This window comes from Camelus bactrianus, chromosome 14 (genome assembly GCF_048773025.1).
Source record: "Camelus bactrianus isolate YW-2024 breed Bactrian camel chromosome 14, ASM4877302v1, whole genome shotgun sequence".
Lineage (NCBI taxonomy): Eukaryota > Metazoa > Chordata > Mammalia > Artiodactyla > Camelidae > Camelus > Camelus bactrianus.
Window position 1 is genome coordinate 59819686 of NC_133552.1, and position 12587 is coordinate 59832272.

Below are 12587 nucleotides of genomic sequence, written 5' to 3' on the forward strand. Positions count from 1 at the left end.
TAACTTTTCAATCAGCTGCAAAGCTGTTAAAACAAACCCTAAGTTGTTAGGACCTAATTACTTAATAAAAGGTGTTTCTTTTGGGCTAAGAGCACAGTGGGAAAAAAATACTGCCACAGACCGAGAAAGTTTGGAAATCCCTACTTTAATCCATCACCACATTTTCACTCCTCAGTGAAATCTTGCTAGAATTCTAGAAACTAAAGATGATGATGATGTTGCTGGTGATAACAGCAGTAGTGGTAATAGTAGTGCTCAACATATATTGAGTATTTATTACTTACCATGTTCTATGCAATGGGTTTCTCAACATTATCTCATTTACATGCTTTATGCAATTTATTTTTCTAACCCAGAAATGTTAATCTTAATTGTTCCCAGGGCCTACTGCCCCTGGCTTTACAGAGAAAATTTAGGAACTAGTTGAACTTCTTGTGATAGATTTAATTGAAAACACTACCTTTTTGTCTAACAATTATAAAACAAATTTTCTATTTCTTTCTGCATTTTCAGCAACTCCCATATTTAAAAAAAACACTACCAGTCTCTTCTAAGTATGCAAATTTTCTCTAGAATCATAAATAAATATCCATCAACCAAAATTAATTCAGCACTGCTTCATGCTGGGCCCTGTAGAGGATACAAAAGGACTTAAATGCATGGTCTGTGCCCTCAAAGGACTTCCAATAGGATCTATACATAAAATAACCAGAATAAAATAAAAAACAGGATCTACTAAAGGACCAAGTAAGGAAGTATTGGGTAGAAATATTCTATTGAGAGAGGAATGTGCCCTAAGATTGAATTGTCATAGACCTGGCCCACCTGCAACTCACCTTCCTGTCTCATCTCTCTCTTGCTGTAAACCAGCGTCTCCTTGCTAGCCAATCTCTTCTGGAAATTCAGAACTTCCATCTGTTTTAGGACACCTATCCATTTCCACTCAAAGGCAGACTTTGCTTCTATGGAAATCACCTCCACTTTAAACATCATTAACGGTTAATTTTCCTCTTATCTTGCGAATTTTGGTATATCCAGCAAAGGCGATGATCTCAGAACTGCATACGCCTTTTGGCTTTTATAGTATTTCTCCTTTCCCTTCTCTAGAGGAACTTTTTAAAATATATGGACCAAACCCATTGTCTCTATGGCTTCATTATCAATCTTTATTAAGAACCCGAATTTGTCTTTGCCACTTTGTTACTAGTGCCATTTTCAAGTTTATCCATTAACCATTCAACTACTATTTAGTAAATGTCTGTTATGTCACTTGTCACATTAAATGTTGGATGGAAATATGTTAGATGGGTGTAAGATGAATAAACGATGTTTCATGCAGAAGGAATCCAGTCTCTAAATTAGAAAGGGCATAACACATTCTAAGGATTAAAATTAAAATTAGTAAACTAACCAGTCATACTAGTTGTGAAGCAGGAGAGAAGTGAGTTCAAGAGGAGTAGTAAGAGAATATACTCAAGAATTAGGCAAGAGATTTACCCTGAAGATAATAGGGAGTCATTGAGCGACTTTATGCAGGTAGTGGCATTATAAGATTTGTTGTTTTCAAAAGATGAGTTTGGCTGTGGTGTTGCAAATGGAGTGAGAAGTCAGGGGCAAGATTGGAGGCAGAGAGGTAAAGAATAGACAGAAGGTGATGGGGGCTTGAATTAGGAACACAGCAGAGGAGGAGGACAAAAAAGAAAAAAAGAAGAAAGTCCAGCTAGGATCTGCAGTGTATTGTATTGATCAATTAATTCAACACACGTTTATTATTGAGAATCTCCTCTTGTGTGCCAGGCACATCCTAGATTAGATGCTGGAGAGGCAACGGTGACTTCTGACACTGACAAGCTGGTTGGGAAGATGGATCTTAAGTAATTAACCAAATAAATGTGTCACCATACCCTGTGAAAAGTGCTGTAAAGTGAACAACATCTATAAAATCTTACTACTCAAAGACCAGTCCACGGACCAGCAGCATCAGCATCACCTGGGAGCTTGTTAGCAGAGCAGAATCTCAGTATCTACCTGAGACCTACTAAGATAGGATGTGCATTTTAACAAGATCCCTGAGGGGGAATCTGCATACATATTAAATTGAGAAGCACTGCCATAGGGTACATAGAGCTGTGGGAGAAAACAACAGGTGGATGTGAACTCATCTTGGGGTCAGGGAAGCGTTCCCCAAAGAAATGGCCTCTGATTAGGCTAGGGAGGTGGGCAGGGGCTGAATAGCACAAGACCTTGTAGGCCATTCTGAGAACTTACGCCTCTTCCTAAGAACAACTCAAAGATGTTTGAAGATTAGATTAGTCGGCTTAAGCAGCCATAACAAAATACCATGTAGACTGAGTGGCTTAAACAATAGAAATTTATTTTCTCACAGTTCTGGAGGCTGAAAGTCTGAAGTCAGCATGCCAGTATCACTGGGTTCTGGTGAGGGCTCCCTTCCTGGCTTCCAGATGACTACCTTCTTAGGGTGTCTTCACTTGGCTGAGAGAGAGCAAAAAGATCTCTCTCTTCAACCTCTTTCCTTATAAGGGCACTAACCCCTTCACCAGGGCCTCACCCTCATGACCAAATTACCTCCTAAAGGCCTCATCAGCAAATGCCAACATATTGGGGCTTAGAGCTTTAATGTATGAATTTTGGGGGACACAGTTCAGTTCATAGCAAAGAAATGTGGAATAATCAAAATTCTGTTTCTGGTTATTATTCTGGCTGATATGCAGAAAAGGGATTGGAGGGATCAAGAACACATGCAGGACACCAGCCAAGAGGCTATTTCAATAGTAAAGGACACTGATAGCTCAGACAGAATTCCATTGGTGGAGATGGAGCAGAGTGAAACACTACAAAATATTTAGGTGCTAAACTTGACAGGCCTTGATAATAGATTTCATAGGGTGGTTGGGGAGGAGGGTCAAGAATGATTGCCAGATTCTTGGCTGGTGCAGCAAGGTGGATATATTATCAATTCTTGAGACATGAGTCATGCAATCAGTGAGTTTGTGCATGGCATCTTGCTAAATGCAATGAACAATGTAGAAATTAAGATAAGAATACCCATCATTTAGTGAGCATTTATCACATGCCAGCCACTGTATAGACATTTTAGGTACATTATCTTAATTAATATACTACACAAGCCTAGCCTTCTGAGATGGGAAGATCAACTCATTGCTAAGGGTTTAATGGTCTGGGAAAATGGACAGTGCAGAATGCTTTTAAAGGGGAAGAATGAATGTTAGAGAAGACAGGATGAATAGGCAAACCATCACAGAAGAAAGAAGGTGTAAGTTGAGGTCTAAAGGTTAGGTAAAAATTTGTTAAGTTAAGCTCTTGGGAGTCAGATCTGAAGATGGGATGTAGGAGCGAGGCCCTGGAGAATTAAGTCATGGCTCCGTCAGAAAATTCACTTAGAAAAACAGTATAGAAAAAGCTGAGTAGAAAGGGAGGGCCCAGATTATGAAGGACCTTGAAGGTCAGTAATTTGGATTTTATAGAGAGAAGAATTGAATATGAAAGGAACATGATGCTACATGACTTCAGAAAACCTGTCTGGCAACAGGGGAGCTTGAACGTGGGGAGGCTTGAGTCCCAGAAGCCAGCTTGTTAGCATTTGTATTAGCCAGAGAATAGGTCAGACTTGTGAACTAGCTAGAAAGAAAATATCAACCAGATTTAGTTTCATTGAATGAAAACAGAAGATTGAGTCAAAGACTATGATTTCAGGGTTGAAATTATGGGAAAGGTAGTTTCAAAGTCAAAATCAGAGGGGGATCGGGAAGAGGGTATTCATAAACCTGTGATATCCCATTTACGTGCGGCATAATATTAAGAATATTGATATTTAAAAATAATTTTACCTGTTTGATCACAGAGGTGATTTAAATTTCCAGAAAAATTATAGTAGATGAAAGTAGTTGGTGTATTTACATTGGGATGAAAAAGAGCATTATAAAATTTGAAGGGAATAAAGTGTGATATTCTATTGAAGAAATCGCCTACAAATCATATGAAACACTGTGATTTTAAAGTGCAATTGGCAAAATCAAAAGAAATCATTACATTCCACCCCAACTGTTACTTCATTACAGATGCACTGAACAGTTTCTTATAAGCAATAGTGCATTGGGTTCAAACTTTCAGATGAATAGGGCTTTGTTCCTGCCTTGGTCTAGCCATGTAATCATGACACAATTTTTTTTTTAATGCAAAATGTTGTGTTTAGTGGAAGGAAAATGTATACTTTCTGCATTTTCTAAATGCCATGTACATTTTTTCAAAAGGGAGTACCGTTGACTGGGATAAAAATAAATAACCCTTACTAACCTTTCCATTTCTCTTCTCTAGCTTTATCTCAGGGAAGTTCAGCACCTCCAGACCACCCTTTGTGAAGTCACACCTGATGGCACCCCTTGAATCACCTGCCATGTGTATTCAGCTGTAAACATCTTCCTGTAATCGTTGCTTCATTAATGACAAAATGGACCAATACACTGTATTTATCAATCGGCACCTAAGAAACCTTAGGGTTAGGTGAACACATATCTAATCCTCTCATGGGAGCCTGCCAGGAGCACAAAAAGGTTAAGTATAGATACCAATTTTATTGTTCAGAATTCCCTAATTGAAAACTTAGACAGAAGATACACGGGCTGCAGTAATTAACCACCACAGTAACAGATGTTATGCAGGAAAGCGGTGCGAGGTATAGAGGCATGTTTTGACTTTGAATAGGCACTTGGGCTCACAGGTTCTTCCTCACTAATGGAAATCACATGTACATTTTTTGTAAGGTATATTAATTTCCACGGCAGACACTGAATTGTTTTCCCTTTAAAAAATATATATATATGCTTTGTCCAGTGGGACAAGGACTTCAGTTTCATGTACAACCTGGATTCCTTTTGAATCTGCGGAGTTTGGTATTTTTCAAAGTCTTTCCAGGGCAGCCACGAGCTTTGGGCTGGCCGTCTTCAAGGGTGCTTTCCAGAGCTACCCCTCTCTCTGCTCTGCCAATTATGTGCCACTTTGTCTTGGTGCGATGATCGCTTTCTTCTGAGAGGGAAATTCCTCTTTCATCAGTATGGATGCACTGTTTTCACACACTGCAAGTGCTGTGTTGCTGTGTCAGTCATCCTATGAGGGCCAGTTTCAGACGAGTAGGGCTGACGAACTGGCTGGGGATTGGCTGCCCGCGGCTGGGAGGGATTTGTCGGAAGGAAGGGCTGCAGCTTACAGCAACAGAGTTTAGACTGTCTTTGCTTCATCATCAGAAGGCAAAATTTTCCAGATACGGCAGACGGCTCTCAGAGTACAATAAACAGGGAATGAGAACTATTTACATGGAAATTTCTTCCTCATGATGCAGCGGAGAAGCCTCGGCCGCTTGATTCTGCCAGATGTTCCTGGGGTTACTGTAAAAAGGAAGGCGAGGCAGAGCTAAACAAGGTAGGGGAACCATCCCCCCCTCCGTGGTTTTTTTTTTTTTTTTTTTTTTTTGAATGTTTAAAGAGTTTGCTGCAGTATGCTGCATTCCGTGTGTGTTGCTTAGGGAAGCCAGGGAAACCGGATTCCACTAATTCAAATGTAATACTTTCAGGGGACCCTGGAGTTTTACGTAACATTTTGATTTGAGAAAAAGAAATGGCAAAGCGTGAATCTATGCCGCCTGTTTGGGGTGAGGCATAAAACGGGTTTTTATTCAAAGAATAGGTCCATTGATTATTCACCAAAAACCATTTGAATTCTTGGGAGCATTCTTATTTTCTTATACAGAAAAATTTTCATACTGCCATCGTTAGCTCCCAAATACATAAAGTTTACACTGATCCTGTTATTTGAAAACAGGCTTGTAATTAAGGAAAAGAAAAAAAAAAAACTTCATGGTAAATAATCATCGATTGAATGTTTAGCCAAAAAAAAAAAAGTCTATTTATTAGAAATTAGGGACCTACCTAGCTCCATAATGCCCCGGCTTTAATTGAGTTTCCAAAGCACATTTTTAACAAGCCAGCAAGAGGTAGCTTTCTGACAAGTTTTCGATACTGTAGTTCAATGTTTACACTTCTTTTTCTGGCATGTCTGAGCCTTTGTTTCCAGCTTTTAAGTGGGACCATTATATTCAAAAGTAAAGCTGGGTTAATAATGCTTACTGCAATTATCTGATCTTTATGCATTTTTAATGAGAACACACAGCCAGCAGAATAATTTAATGAGGGCAGGCTAGCTTTTAAAGCTGTGTTTTCACTGTGCTGAACCATATCAACTTTCTTGCCGAGAAGCAGCAGTGAGAAATGATGGAGAAGATTTATTTTTAACACACTTGGCCCAAGAGAAGGAAAGGATATATATTTGTTAAAGAATTCTTTCTGCCCTTTTCCGTTTTAAATTTCTGCCAGGCATGAGGAAACTGTGCTTTTTTGTTAGGCCTCGGAAGCATATGTTTACAATAAATGTGTAACATTTTTAGAATAGTTAGCAAGCACTGAAGCAAAGGAAAAAAAAAATCTGACTTGCCTAACCACCACCACTGTGAATGTTCTTCAAGAAACAGGACTGTCTTTTTCAAAGACAAAGGTTAAGTGGAAAGATATTTGTTAATTGAGTAATAGTTGCATTTGGGGGATAATAAGTGTTAAAAAAAAAAAAGGAGGACATTCTTATAACCTCTAAAGAAGATGAAGTTTCTTCCGCTAGCCTGCCTGTTTTGTAAGGAGCAGGAGTACTCCTTGAAACAAGGGCAATGCCACGTCGATTCTTCTAGATCCACTGTTTTTACTTTCAAGGAGAAGTGCAGGACACTAGCCCAGAACTTCTGACGTCATCTCCCAACTATTTCTGCTGTGTGTTCTTTTATTCAAGCTCGTGGAGACGAGTATTTCCTTACGTCCTGGCTGGGAATGTTCTAACTCTCACTTGGCAGGTCTTAAGTTATGTCTTCAGATTCTCATCCTTTCTAAACCCTAAACCGACCTCCAGCATAGGGCATCTTCTCCTACCTGCCTCCTCACGTCGGGCAGGTCAGAGCGGTTTTTCTGCAGGGTTCTGGCTGTGCTGACAAAGAGCGGCAGGGAGTGGAGCTTGGCTCTGCTTCTGGCCCGGCTTCCCCTCCCCTCGGTGCAACCCAGCGCTGCCACCTGGGCCGACAGTCCCTGTGGCCGCATTCCTGGTTCCCCTGGAGCCACTTTTTAGGACCCAGGTGATGCCACCAAGTTCATGGCTGGTTGTGATGGTAGGAACACCATGTCCTAGTGCAGACGGCCCCAAGGAAGGGCAGTCCAGGACTGCAGGCGGTTAATCCTGGGTCACAAGTGGCAGCCTTGGTCGTAGAGATCGGGGATGGCTAGTTTTTCATAAGGAGCCTTTTGGGAAAGAATTTCCATCAGGACAGACTGGAGTTCTTGGGAGTTCCCAGTTTTAGTTTGCATCCTCTTCAAGGCTGCTTGTTTTATGTACCTTGAGCAAACACCCATCCCAATTCTCCTCTCTCTTAGTAGAATTGAATACTTCCTACACTTTCCCTCATACTTCTAGCATTTTGAGAGGCCTTGACCTTGTAGCCAAAAAAAAAAAACAAAAAAAACCAAGTTATTTGTCTCTTGACACAGTGAGCTGGTTAAAGTACAAAGGAATAGAACCTCCGTATTAATGAAACTGTTGACAAATACCTTAGGGTATTAAGATACATAGTCACAATACACAGAATGCTTCATTCTACTTAATGTTCATGTAAATTTCCTAGGGCTATTTATCCTTAGACCAACACATAAAATTTCCGAGGAAGTCAGAGCGTTGCTGTGTGCGTCTTCTTCATTGATCTTGTGCGAGATACTAGAAGCCGTGCAAACCAGACCCTCTCAAACACAGGCCTTGTAGTGCCCAAAGCATTTAGCGTGATTTTTTTGCTTTGACTTTTTTTTATTAAATGTGTGAAAGTGGAGTGAATAAGAGAGGAAAGGAGAAAAATACGCTTGTGAAATCTGCCGGTTACGTAGCGTTGCTGGTTAACAGCCTGCCTTCTCCCTGCTAGTTGTTTTAATTTGCTGTTGCTATGGTAAAAACAAATCAATATCACATGGCTTCCAGCCAGTCCCGCTCGGGGAGTGCCAGAGAGATTCAAGATCAGGTACTCAAGATTCCAGGCAAGAATTGGGAGAAGAGGATTTAGGTATTGAGTTTAAGAGAATTCCTTATGAGAGACTGATAAGGCTCAGTCCTGCAGGCATTTTCTCTTCATTTCTTCCCGTCCTTTTCTACTGATGACAAGAAAAGATGGGTATTGTATGTCAACTATACTTCAATAAGGAAAAAAAACAACAACAACAACACAGGAAGGCGTATTGGTTTGTTTACATTTTCCAAAATGACAAAACATATTATCAACATAGAAGGAGGTTGGTCACATTGCAAGTGGTAAAGGATTCTGATTAATGAAGAGGTGGTACAACCACAGGGCATGTCGGTTGCTGAAAACATAGTTTGGGGCTTTAATAGCTCCAGGACCAGCTGCACAGGAGAGCTGGCAGGGTCAGAAACAGTTGCTACTGCCGTGTCAGGAAGAGAAAGCTGGCATCTGTGGGAGGCAGGTGGGCAGTGGAGGTGAGGGGCGTTGTGGAAAGGTGGGGAGGTATGAAGCACCAGTGACAGCAAGGGGCAAAGTCCAGAGAAAGCTGTAGGTCCAAAGTCAGGCCAGGTGAACCCTGAACTCTGGGGTCAGAGCAGAACAGGGGACCGGACACTTAGTTCTTTTCATAAAACCTGCCTGAGGCCCAACCTGAAGGCCTAGAAAGAAAGAGGGGAAGTGGCTGTAAAGAGAAGTAAAGATACCACGGGCCAGGCACCCTTTCTGGAGTGACCCAGTGGGCACAGATGTCCACTGCTATGGGGAGCAAGGAACCTGCTACTTCAGGCTTTGGTTTCTCTCAGAAGAATGAGGCGGAAGACTGAACTGGGCTTTGTAAAATTAGTCAGAACACTGTTTTTCCTCTGGCTTTTTACTCAGCTCTGTTGTTTTTTGGGTGGTGGTGTTGTATTACTATTATTATTTTTTTAATGTGCACAAACTGTTAGTGATAATAGTCGTAGGAGGGAGCCCATGGTGGTGTCATGGCCGGGCCACATCAGGCCTTTGCCCCCAACTGCTCGGCGCTGCCGAGTGGAAGCTAGTCCCCACTCTGTGCCGAGAGTGAGAACAGGTGTGAAAGGTAAGTCCGGGGGCTTTCCTTTGTCAGCCTGAGCCACAGTGCTGATGGATACGTTTTCGGCTGGCCTGCTCCCCTCAATTTGGCAGAAACCCCTGGTAATAAAAGTGGACCCACCGATTCACCTTAGTGCTTGGACAAAGAATGCATTGTCTACAAGATTCTTGGTCGGGATATTCCATCAATCAGTCAACAAGTGTTTATTAAACACCTCTTGGCTTCTCTAGCTTTGGCTGTTTGGTTAGAATAAGTCAATAACCTGATACCTGACTTGGAGTATGTGCAAAATGTAACACAGAAAGAAGTGATGCCAAATTGTAAGTTTCAAGGACTTTAATAATAACTTTATGGCTAACGTTAATTTAACCTTGTTAACCATCAGACATTAATTGTAGGTTTGAGATAGTTTTGGTGTTTGGGAGGTGAACAAGAGAAAGGATTGTGAGTTTTAAATACCTATGTGTACTTTCTTCGCCTCTATTATATTTCTCTGCATAAATACTGTTTAAACGGCATAAAAAGATGTAAGATGAACCATAGGCATTCAAGAATGCTACAAAAAAATCCCAAAATATTAGGCTACTGAGAACAGTTACCCAGTGTCAGCAAGCTGAGATTTAGCCCCAAGCTGACTGGGGAACAGGATGCATCGTCTAAAAAGCCTTCACCACCAACCAACAAAAGGAAATCCTAGACCTTCTTCCACACTTCTGAGCCTTGAGGTGGCTGGGAAGCCCCTGCAATTATGTCACCATCCCCATCCCCATCCCGGTGAGGAAACCTGATTCCTGACCCTGGAGGATTAACTACCCCTGCCCCCTTTTGAAGCAGAGTTACTTTTAAAAAAAATCTATTTCCCTTTTTAAACACAAGGTTTTTGTTTTGTTTTGCTTTTCACTCTAACATCAAAATTAGTGCATATTCTCTGGGTGCAGACCAGCCTCAGGGGAGGGGACCTAGTTTGGGAAGACCTGGGAGAGGAGACTGAGGATGTAAGGGAGCCTCAAGAATTATTTTCAGCGATGCGTCTTAGCAGACAGATGGGCAGGTTCTCAGGTCTATGAGCATCTAGGCAAGCTGGCTGCTGTGGAAGAACTTTGGGGGTGGTGAAGCCACCTCAGAGGACAGTGGGAGGAGGCAGGAAACACTGAAGACTCCCTGGTCCTGAGCAGTTTGCAGTCCACACTCGCTGGGAAACAAGATGCTTACAAACCAGATAAGAACAGGTCAGCACACAAATGCCTGGAGAAGGATAATTAACATATGTATAGTTCCGTATACCCTCTACAAAGGGCTTTCACAGACATTATCTCAATTAACCGTTCAAATAGAAGGTTTAAAAATTGGGAGCCTAAAATTAGAGCACTCCTGTGAGGATGTGCGAGGTAAAGCTCCTGGTGGAGCTGAGTTATAAACTGGGTTTTTAAAACTTTTATTCATTGATTTTTTTTTTCAGCGGTTAATTGATTCGAATTTTGAAGAACAGGAAAAACTGGCAATTGCCCCTGGTACATGAAGGCATGTCACTTTCTCCTGTCCCCAAATGCTTCCTTGGATGACAAGTATATTTATAACTAGTTCAGCAGGCAGCTTAGGTGCAGAAGCAGAGCAAGAAGAGAGGTTGATGGGCTTCGCTTTCTCAGCTCCGACTGCTCAGAAGACATTAGGGGACAAAACCTATACCGGCTTTATGCCCCAACCCAGGCACCCAGTAGCATCGACAGTTTGCATATAACTGGCAGGGAGGTACTTCTAGAACATAAAATTCATAAGTGGTTGTAAGTGGCTCGCAGGTCAGGGTACAACCAAAGTCAACATTGAAACCAAAATTCAAAGTATTGCTTTTGCCCATGAGAGCATTTCACGGAGTTCTCTTAAGCCTATTAAGGCTAGGTGCTTTATACACGTCTCTTGTCTTTTGAAATCTCTTAAAAGAACGTCTTGACCTTAATGTTATCCCCCCAAGGTTGATGCCGGCCAGGAGTCCTGAAAGCTTCTGTAACACACCCGTGACCCCACAGCTAGTGCTTGGCAGAGCCAGGATTTAAACTCAGGCGCAGTCCTACCTCCGAGTTCTGTAGGGAGGCAACACTTTGTTTTCAGCTGAGCAAATAAAGTTGAGAAAATTAAAATAATTCATTTGCAGAAAGAAAGAAAAATTCCAGGAAGAGGTAGGAGGTTGATTATTTTAGAAATCTCAGATGTGCTTTGTACAGTTTACACTATAATACATAAATACCAGGGGTAATAACACTAGTACGGTCTACACCATGTATTATTTCTGTTTTTATGCTTATCCTCTCTTTTCATGGCCACAAAGTCCCCTTTTTGTCCCCATCTTATAAATTAAATAAAAACCAAATTTGAGTGAGGTTAAGCAATGTGTTAAAAATCTCCCTAGCCCAAAAGTAGAAAAGCTGGTCCTCAAAACTATGGGGATCTGTGCATATATTTAATGACATAAGACGTCTTTAAATGAAAGTACATGGGTAGTCTGACTTGGAGTTTTCTTGCAATGGATGTTACAGAGTGGATTAAGGCCCAACTCAAGTGATTTTGGGAAGACAGTATGTTTTAAATTGATACTGAATTACTTTTTAAAAATCTGTAAAGTTCTGGCATCCCAGATGCAAGCTTCAATTAATCAGCTACAAAGTATTGGTGAAGTACACAGCATATCAATGATTTACTACTTGTAATTTTAAACACCCCAAGAGTTCAGGAAAGTAGAACTCCTTTTGGGCTGGAGTAGCAGACAGGGCTTTGAGGAGGAAGAGATACTTCCTCTAGCTCTGAGTGGATTTACTTCGTCTACACAGGTGTTTCTAAAATGGGATGTCTACACCTCAGGCCTAGGGCAAGAACATCCTCTACGTGAGGAAAGGAAACAATTGGACTTACATCTTATATATTATTTAGCTCACCCTTTTAAAATGTCCATTTTCACATATGTTTGATAATGTAACAGTATGATTGTTATACAAATATAACATTTATGAATAAGTAGCTAATCTTACAATGGTTGTTCCTGCTCAAAAGTGTTTTTTCTGATAGGGGTCCATGATCCAAAAAGTTTGGAGAGGACAATAGTCAAAATGAGAGAAAGGAAGATTATCTTAAGAAGGAGGAACAGCATGATGTGATGTAGGGACCAGTGTGGACTTAACTTTGAAGAATAGTGATTAAACGTTGAGGAACAATGGGAAATAAGCTAAGATGAATTGGGGGAAGTCAGAATATGGAAGAGCTGAAGGGCCAGGTGGAGAAGTTTAATTTTGTTACCTACAACTTTGCATCTCATGCTTTACAAGGATTCCATGGAGACTTGGAAGGTAGGGTGAGAAGTTAGGAAATTTGTAACAAGAGATACCATTGGCC

The 12587-nt window shown here is 41.1% G+C and overlaps 1 protein-coding gene across 7 annotated transcripts in view; it reads left to right on the top strand.

Moving 5' to 3' along the window:
* The first annotated feature begins 5236 nt into the window (after window positions 1-5236).
* MBNL2 (muscleblind like splicing regulator 2) overlaps window positions 5237-12587 on the top strand; it is a 149282-nt gene continuing 141931 nt past the window's right edge. For 3 of the 7 annotated variants that reach the window (XM_074378436.1, XM_074378437.1, XM_074378435.1), the window contains exon 1: window positions 5238-5457. The gene's annotated coding sequence lies outside the window, so the exon portion shown is untranslated. Of the gene's footprint in view, window positions 5458-12587 lie in introns of all 7 variants that reach the window. The other 4 variants (XM_074378443.1, XM_074378439.1, XM_074378442.1 and 1 more) reach the window with 3 other exon arrangements.